This window comes from Montipora foliosa, chromosome 4, assembly GCF_036669935.1.
Source record: "Montipora foliosa isolate CH-2021 chromosome 4, ASM3666993v2, whole genome shotgun sequence".
NCBI lineage: Eukaryota > Metazoa > Cnidaria > Anthozoa > Scleractinia > Acroporidae > Montipora > Montipora foliosa.
The window spans coordinates 4,635,615-4,645,614 of record NC_090872.1 but is presented as its reverse complement, the minus strand read 5'-3'; the positions used below and the strand labels follow the sequence as shown (position 1 = coordinate 4,645,614).

The 10,000-nt window shown below is 39.2% G+C and overlaps 1 protein-coding gene across 1 annotated transcript in view; it reads left to right on the top strand.

Annotated features, from left to right (window-relative positions):
- The first annotated feature begins 5,687 nt into the window (after positions 1 to 5,687).
- Positions 5,688 to 10,000, top strand: part of LOC138000954 (vascular endothelial growth factor receptor 1-like) — a 99,722-nt gene continuing 95,409 nt past the window's right edge. Inside the window, exons 1-5 of the mRNA XM_068847622.1 lie at positions 5,688 to 5,852; positions 6,108 to 6,156; positions 6,783 to 6,830; positions 7,081 to 7,129; positions 8,094 to 8,142. The gene's annotated coding sequence lies outside the window, so the exon portion shown is untranslated. The remainder of the gene's footprint in view (positions 5,853 to 6,107; positions 6,157 to 6,782; positions 6,831 to 7,080; positions 7,130 to 8,093; positions 8,143 to 10,000) is intronic.

The following is a 10,000-nucleotide window of genomic DNA, read 5'->3' as shown; positions in this document are numbered from 1 at the left end:
ATGTCATTCCTGATTACCTTCAAGGTGGCACACATAAAAATTCAGAAAACCCGGCGTTTTTGATTTTAGAATTTGGTGAGGTCATGGTGAAAGAGGAATGCTTTGAACATTGTCACACTTAATTTCATTGTAGGATACAGCCTCAGTGTAGATTATCGCTGTCAATATTCCAAATTAGTATAAATAAACAGGTGATTACACAAAATCGCGCGCTCTCATTGGCTCGCTATCTCGGATTATCAGCCGATAATCACCTCGACGGACAAAATGGCTGCCAGCAGTCGTTTTGCCACTGTAAGTGAAGATGATTTTCGCGTTGAATTTTTTTTTCTCTTTTTTTAAATAATCACCTGTGTATTTATACTAAAACAATTATTCGCCTCAGGCTCAGTGATTATCGGTGAATATTCACCTCGACTTCGTCTCGGTTAGTATTCACCGATAATCACTTCTCCTTCGGCGAATAATTGTTAGTTAAAAGGACTGACTATTCTCACTATCTCTACGTTCTCTGCTGCCGTCAATACAGTATGTACAGCTTGAGTGTGCGCTGCCTATGAGATACTCACATTTATACATCGATATTTCTCAAGAAACAGATAATTTCATGCCAATAATATTCCTTGGAAACTTGACAGACGGCGGCATAAGTGGTGAGTGTATTAACCATAACAATAACGTCTTAGTCATAGAAGCCATGGCCATCGCAAAGGCGCGCAAAGCATGATTTTTAGGTTGATAGTTTCTTCAGAGTCTGGGACCGGGAAATGAAAAGATGGTCGAGCTTCGTCAAAGGTAGCTTCAATAACATCGTTTAACGTAACATTTGCTTACCTTTTGGCTGGTGCCCAATGTCTGGAAAAAGACTTCAACCTACTCAACGACAAATGCTCTTGGCTATGGCTTCTGTGACCTCGATAGTTTGCCCGTCAATATTTCATAAAAGCTCAGGACGAAATCACAGCATAAACTATGCTTTGTCTAACTTAATTACTTGGAATTTCCAGAAGAAATACCGACGGAGTTGATATTTTGCCCTCGTTATTTTTACTGAGTTGTCATATAGGGCAATCCAGTCAGAATATGAGTAGAATTTCTCCGTTTAATTTTTTCGGTGTCGAAAAATGGAAAGTATGTCTCTCCCCATATCAATTGACGTTGGGCGTGTAGCACTTATATTTAGACAGACTTAACTGATTAGAGTGTAATGTGAAGTGCTAAGTATCTACCCCATATGAACCATGTGAGCGTTAGCCATACTGATGGAAATGGGCCCACACAAGGAAAGAGAAAAACATGGTTCATGTGGGGTAGATACTTAGCACTTCACATTACACTCTAATCAGTTAAGTCTGTCTAAATATAAGTGCTACAAGGCCAACGTTTGCAAAAACGTAATCCCTCCTTGTACTTGTACATGTTCATTGCCGTGACTTTAACATCGTCAGTTTCCACGGTGTACTCCCGTCTGACCTTGTAGCTCAGTCAGTAGAGCAGTGGTGATGTAACCCGAAGGTCGTGGGTTCAATTACCACCCTGGTCTGAGTTTTTCTCTGTCCTTGTGTGGGCCCATTTCCATCAGTAGGGCTAACGCTCACATGGTTCATATGGGGTAGATAGATGGCACTCGCACATTACACTCTAATCAGTGAAGTCTGTCTAAACATAAGTGCTACACGGTCTACTTTTGCAAAAACGTAGTCCCTCCTTGAAGGAAGCAAGCGTTTTTGAAATTTTAACCGTAAAACCAGTCACATTTTATGAAGAAATAAAAATAATCATTTTATTTTTGTGTGTGAAAATTCTATACCTGCTCCCTTGCATACCTTGTCAAACGTATTTATGCTTAGAACATTTTTCAAGGAAAACAACTACTGGCATTCATGTTTTCTGGATAAAATTGAACTGGTGAATTTACCCTGAAAAGAAGACCTTGAATCAAAATGAAATCCTTTTGCATTACCAACCGCAAATGTCACATTTCTATTTTAACCCAAAAAAAGAAAAGAGTTTCTAGTAGACCTTCCAACATTACTATAAAAGTTTATTCCAAAGTTTGTTGACGCTAAGTCAACCTTCCTAGTTACATCTTAGCTTTTCCATAATCATCATTACACTGTATAACCTAATCCCCGCTCACCAGAAAGAGTTGTTGCCATTGTGTTGTGCATGAACCGTTATATTTTAAAGACAGCATTCTCTGACAAAGATAAAGCTACCCGTTTGATTATTTTGAGTGCAAGAACAAACAGCAATTTCCGTTTGATCTATCAAGAGATTAGCGATCCAAAGTAGATTGGGCTGATTGATTAGGGACCTTATGCAAGGACGACGTCAACGCCAGGGAGAAGGTTGTCTAAAAATATTATTTCCCGTTATTGTAATAATTTCGTGATAACTCCAAGTCGTTGGGAATGGAAAATGTTTGTCAACATTGCGGGAATAAAATTGGCATGAATAGTGTGGTTGTTTGGGAAGATATTTCGTCGGGTTATCACGTCATCTACACAACCTTAAAATTAGTCAATTCACCTCCTTGTCAGGACGAGGGCGAGGACGCCAAAGAAATGTACCAAAATGCAAAAGGCATGTCGTACAGAGCCTTTTTTTTTTGTTCATTAAGTCTATTGTAGGCTTTGTAGCCGTTGTCGTCGCCCTATCGTAAGGTCGCTACTATGAAGCTGACGTAAGCACGACGGCTACCAGAGCGTCATAAAACAATGGGCTTAATGCTGGAACAAAAACACAGGCTCTGCACGACCCGAACGTGTGTTTCACATTTTGATACATTTCTTTGCCGTTCTTGTCCTGACGACGACGTGAAATGACCAAATTTGAAGTCGTGTACAGGACGTCCGTAGGAGAGAAAACTTGAAAATTTATTGTCAGTTTAATAACATACAGGGCAATGGCATAGGGCATTACTCGTTAACATTGGTAATTGCCCCGGGCAAAATTACTTAAAATAATTAGCAACAGTGAAGAAATTGTTTTGCGGCTGTTTTTCAAACAATGCTGTCTGGTTCCACGGTGTATGAAAACACCATAAAAAAGCACATAACACTGGAAAAACGTTTTTGTGTAGTGGGCGAATGAGAGAAAGCAGGAAAAATTGCAAAACCCTTGACTCGGGGGACGAGCGAGAACAACAAATGATTTCGGGAATTGTTGACAAGCTAAGAAGTGCCTTGGGTCGGATGTTTCCACAAAATTCGCTCACATTTACTTGTATTATCGGGTCTAAAAATCACTCGCCTTCGCCTCGTGGGTTTAACCTTGATAAAACACCCATGCAATTCAACATACTGGTGCCTATTTAAAAACTAACTATGATTAAAGGAGTCTCTCTTATTCCATGGGCTTCCAACTTGTTTCGCAAGGTCATATAGTTTACAGAAAGAAAACTCGAGCAATCCATCATTCAGTAGAACAACAGTGAATGACACGCATTCAGCTTATATGAAAGGAAATCTCATCGCACAAACCGTTCAGAGAAGTTATCCGCTTCACCTTCTTAATCACGTGACCCACTAACATACAGTTGTTGATGAGATCGTTGAACTCCAGCATTCTTGGCCCCTAATTGAAAAAACTGTGAATGAAATCAAATCACATAGAATTGAAATAGATCGAATCAAACGTCTTTTCGACGAGAGTGGAAAACGGGAGAATGTATTCGGGGATAAACTCAACCCACATATGGCGTTGATTCCGGGTCACATCATAAAATTGGTGAAAGGCGAATGAACTACTCCGTCAACCGCAACAACGAAAGGTGTCTAAGATCCAATGCCTGGCTCCTCAATTATTATGGTTATGACTACAATGGATCCCGGGCAATGGATACTCCAAAATAAGATGAGACACTTTATGACGCATATACAGACAGCCTCGGTGTTAACCCGCTTTGACAGATAAATAACACCCTCTTTAGGCAGAGAATAATTGCCGGGTTAGGCACTGATCTCTCGTGATTAGGTCTGATCGCTGACTCGATGGTTAGCTTTCATAAATTGTCAAGTTCTGGTAACACCATATTTAAACTTAGTAAAACTTTAGTAAGATTTTTTGGTATTTCATATGCAAAAAAACTAGAACTCCTAGGGAGGCTAGGTTGTTAATCTAGGTCCTTAATGGACAATGTGTCCCGTTAGCTGCGGGCTCTACAAAGTCCGGCAAGCGCCCAAAATTCTTATTAAAAATACATGAATGATGAAAGTTGTAATGGGCCGAGAGATATTAACGACCTTACAGTCTGAAGCTCTCCAGTGAATTCTAGTAGCTCTATGGGTTGAGCATCTGTAACGTTTTATGCCTTATTTTAAACGTTAAAGAGAAAGAGGGCGAGACAAATGCTGGTCTTATAATACTTTTTAATTCAGATCGCGTCTACGTCGAGCAGTCCAACAAGATCGATTTTCTGAATTGTCTTCTCATAAAATAACAAGAGTCGATTACACTCCGGTGGGGGGAGGGGGGGGGGGCACTTTAGGAATTTCTGGGTGGGGGTGTGCCGCTGGGACCCTGGAAGCCTTAGCCTATGCCAGAGCTAGTTCAGTTGAATTTTGCTACCCTATACTAGAGTAAACTCCCACCGATTTCCGTCTAAATTCCGATTCTTGACAGTTAATAATATCCAGAGGTGTTTCATGATAGCCATTTATTGACAGTGTTGAGGCTGAGTTACGTAAACTTAAACTTTGCCGATTTGATTTTTTTATATTCTTGACTGAGTGGGAATTTCTGGTTTCCTTAGTCTTGATAAAATCTCCAACCGACTGGTCAGTTTCGTGAAAAATGATACCCTATTCTAGACCGAAAGGCTATGATTTATATACTCTATCCTAGAGTACCACATACCTATATTGTCCATATATGGCAGTACCCCCCCCCCCCCCTTCCCCCCGGATTACACTATTACAAGAATGTCACACACTGCCACAATGCGGCATCGTTACATGCGGCATCGTTACGGCATGTGACCGGTGTTAAAGAGGTCGTAGCTAAATGGTTCGATTCATGCCTAGAACTCTGCTTTTTCAGTTGTCCTTCGCTCGTTGCCCGTCGTCAACGCAACTTGTGTTGTATCATGCGTTATGCGTGTATGTCGGTATTGTTTTTACGTTTATTTTGTAACGGTCACGGTCATTCAGTTGTAACTGACGCACGCACGCAAACAATAAACCAATGTTGCTTATCCATTAATTCATTAGCGGCGAGATTCATTATTTCTGCTTAAGAGTTTGTAACGACTCTAGCAACATATAAAGGTAGTAAGTAACATTAGCTTGAGGGGTGTAATAAATTATTTGTTTCTTGAGTGATCGAACCATATACTGCCCACCATTCTTTCCTTACACATCGAGAAAGTAAGTAAATGATACGTACCTTGAATTGTTCCCGAAGGGAGAAAGCTTTGGTTTTTGAATCCACTTAGATTCAAAATTTAGGGTGTCACAAAGTAAATGACGATTAAGAATACATTCAATCAGTTTTAGCCAAGTAACAAACCCTTAATGTCTACTCGCTTAAAGTCTTAGTTAAAGCTAAAGAAGACCAGAGCCTTGTATAATGCATGCATTCTCATTTCAACCTTGAATCTCGCCGAACGAAACCATGTATATTTTGAGTTGTTCGGAGAAATCATGAACCGTCATCTCACCTCGATCCGTTCTCTTGAGAACTTTTCAGCTTTCCGCTCTAGTTCCACTCTTTTTGCATACTACGCATAAATAATTTGTGTTATGAAAGTTTAAGATTTCTTAATGCATGGATAACCAAATTAAATCATCAAATTTTGCAGAGTCATTATTTTGTTGTCGAGGAACTTGCGTCGATTAGCATTCGTTTTGGTAAGTTGCTTATTGTTACTCGTTTCTTAATAACACGAACAAGTAATTTATGTGTAAAAAACCAGTTCTGATGAATTTTGCGTTACTTTTTGGGGTTTTCCTTTACTCAGTTTGGATCAAGTTAGCCACTAATAATGTCAGAATTCCTGCTGTTTATTTTCTAAAGTGATCATGACCACCGTCACTCATGATCAGTTGCGAATGACGCACCCAAATGATCCACCAGTATTATTTATCCCTTAATTTTTTGTTCAGCCGGATCCATTATTCCTGCTCAAAACGTTTTAAAGAGGAACGTTGCAAGGTATTTGGTAATATTAGCTTGCTAGGTGTAATCAGATATTTGTCTGTCGTTGCAAGGTAATACGCAACAGTTAGCTTGAGGGTTCACTGTGATATTTTATTTCTTTCTTGTGTGATCGAACTATATACTGCCCTCCATTCTTTCCTTACACATCGAGAAAGTAAATAAATGATGTATCTTGAATTGTTCCTGAACAGAGAGGGTTTTCCAGGTTTTCGTTTTTGAATCCACAACAACAAATCCTTAATGCCTACTCACTTTGAAGTCTTACTTAAAGCTAAGCAAGACCAGAGCCTCGTAGAATGTATGCATTCTCGTTACAACTTTGAACCTTGCCTAACGAAACCATTACTTGAGTTGTTTGGAGGAATGGAACAGTCATCTCACCTCGATCAGTGTTCAACTTGGACTGCCTCACTGATCAGTTGCGCAGTTTGCTCGAGTATGAAATGACTTCTCCTTGCTGCTCCATTTGTTAGTCCTCTTGAGAACTTTTCAGCTTTCCGCTCCAGTTCTACATTTTTATTGCATACTAGGCATAAGGGAATTTTGTTATGAAAGTTAAAAGTTTACGTACAAGATTCGATAATGCATGGATAACCACGAGAAATCATCAAATTTTGCAGGATCATTGATTGTCGCCGAGGACCTCGCATTGATTAGCATCCGTTTTGGTAAGCTGCTCATTGTTACTCATTTCTTAAGAACACGGATAAGTAATTTATGTGTGATAAACCATTGCTGATGATTTTTGCGTTACTTTTTGTTGTTTTTTTCTTTACTTACTTTGGATCAAGTTAGCGACTATGTCAGAATTCCCTACATGTTCATTTTCTGAACTGACCACCGTCACTCATGGTCAGTTGCAAATAACGCATCCAAATCATCCACCAGTATTATTTATCCCTTAAATTTTCTTTTCAGCCAGATTCGTTATTCCTGCTCAAAGGGTGTTAAAGAGGAACACTGCAAGGTATTTAGTAATATTAGCTTGCTGGCTGTAATAAGTTACATGTCTGTGGTTTTGAACTAATAAGGAACATTAGCTTGAGGGGTATAATAATTTTTTTTCTTTCTTGTGTAATCGAACTATATACTGCCCTCCATTCTTTCCTTACACGTTGAGAAAGTAAGTAAATGGTTTATCTTAAATTGTTCCTGAAGGGAGAAGGTTTTGTTTTTGAACCCGTTTAGATTCAAATTAAGGGTGTCACAAAGCAAATGACGATTAAAAATGCATTCAATCAGTTTTAGCCATAACAAACCCTTAATGTCTTCTCACTTTGAAGTCTTACTTAAAGCTAAGCAAGACCAGAGCCTCGTAGAATGTATGCGTTCTCGTTACAACTTTGAACCTTGCCTAACGAAACCATTACTTGAGTTGTTTGGAGGAATGAAACAGTCATCTCACCTCGATCAGTGTTCAACTTGGACTGCTTCACTGATCAGTTGCGCAGTTTGCTCGAGTATGAAATGACTTCTCCTTGCTGCTCCATTTGTTAGTTCTCTTTAGAACTTTTCAGCCTTCACGCTCACGTTCTACATTTTTATTGCATACTAGGCATAAGGGAATTTTGCTATGAAAGTTAAAAGTTTACGTACGAGATTCGATAATGCATTGATAACCATATTAAATCACCAAATTATGCAGGATCATTTCTTTGTCGTCGAGGACCTCGCATTGAGTAGCATCCGTTTTGGTAAGCTGCTCATTGTTACTCATTTCTTAAGAACACGGATGAGTAATTTATGTGTGATAAGCCAGTGCTGATGATTTTTGCTTTTTTTTTTTGTTGCTTTTTGGATCAAGTTAGCGACTATGTCAGAATTCCCTACATGCTTATTTTCTGAAGTGACCACCGTCACTCATGGTCAGTTGCAAATGACGCATCCAAATCATCCACCAGTATTATTTATCCCTTACCTTTTTTTTTCAGCCAGATTCATTATTCCTGCTCAAAGGGTTTTAAAGAGGAAGATTGCAAGGTATTTAGTAATATTAGCTTGCTAGGTGTAATAAATAATAAGGAACATTAGCTTGAGGGGTGTAATAAAATTATTTCTTTCTTGAACTGTTCCTGAAGGGAGAAGGTTTTAGTTTTTGAACCCGCTTAGATTCAAAATTGAGAGTGTCACAAAGCAAATGACGACTTAAAATGCATTCAATCAGTTGTAGCCATAACAAACCCTTAATGTCTACTCGGTTTAAAGCTCGGTCGGGGCTACTCCCATATATCGGCGATATAGAAGGTAAATATTTCAAGGAAGAGCCGGTACAACGTAGATTTGATTTTAGTGATGTACTATATTTTGGCTGGCGAAACCCGCCTTCTTCAGCTACAATGAGAATCTGCATTGGATTTCTTCTATGTACATATATATAGTAAGTGGATGTTGACGTAATACTGGAAAAATGTGATCAAATATGATAGTTACGACAAATTTGAATTCAAATCCTAAGAGTAACCGAAAAATAACGGAAGTAACTGTAAATAGTAAACTGAAATCTTATACGTTTCTTGGAGGATATTAAGACCGTTGGGACCAATTGTCCTGCCTTTTGAAATTAAAAAAAGCTTCTGTGGCCTTACCAGGAGTACCCAACCAACAATTGTTCGGAATGTATGCGTTATCGACTTAGACGATCTGTGGGCGTCCGTTAACATATTTTCGGTTAATATTTTACTACTCTGGGAAAAAATTATCCGCCCTTCAGAGCCACCTAGCAATAGATTATTTTCCGAAGTTGCCAGCCAGCATCTATTAGTTTGAGGCCTTTTCTCAGCCAGGAAGAGATATTTCACTGTGCGGGGCACCAACCAACGGCACCTATCATGTTGAGACCCTTCCCAGCCAGCGTAAGTTGTTGGAAATTTTGGTTTTGTCAGTAAATAATAATCTTATGACTTCCCCCCCCCCCCCTCCCTCCCATTACAACGATTGTTTTCCTTTCGTTATTGACCGTAACTGCATGAAACAGCTCCGGACAAAAACTACGGGAGCAAATTTTCATGTCAGTTATTAATTAATGATTAATTAATATGCGGTGTAATTTTTCAATGTCCCTTGTCTCTAGATGAAAGATAGTTGAACTCACCCCCTTGTGAAATGTTTCATCACAACGCGTTTCCAACCGAAATACGCAGTATACAATGTATATAGGGGCCGTCCCGGAATAAGCACCTCTTTGCAAAAAGACAAAAGCAGCAGAAAAGTTTAACAAGACTGGAGCTTATGCATCTATATACGGTAGGCAAAGAGTAGCCAAGCAGTCTTTTCCGTGGACGGCTTTATAAGAAAATCCAAGGGACAATCATGCCATCAGTCTTTTCGATGGACGAAGTCCGAAAGTAATTGAAATTCCAGTAAGGCACAGGCATTCCTGATGGACGACGCAATTAAATAATTTAAAGGCCAATATTGCACAGCTAGTCATTTTCATCGAAGACGCTGTAAACCAATTGAAATGCAAACATAGCACAGGCATTTTGATGGACGTCACACGCGCTCGCAAATACCAACATGACAGTCTTATTTCGATGAACGACGCAGTAATCCAATAAAAATGGCAACATTCCACAGTCATTTTAATGGACGACACAGTAGAAGGATAAAACGACACTCACGGAGAAAAACCTGTAGATCATATAAAAACGTTACAAAGATCGAGGAGTTCCAGCATGAACTCCGCCTCTTAAGTGTGGTTCTAAAAAAGGATAAAATTGCCTACCATAACCTGCTTCTTCTCTGTTTAAAATTTATAACATGTGCAATGAAATAAAACGTGAGGGATACCGTACTCATATACATTAAATTTGTGATGGTATGCAGCGAGATTTTTCGT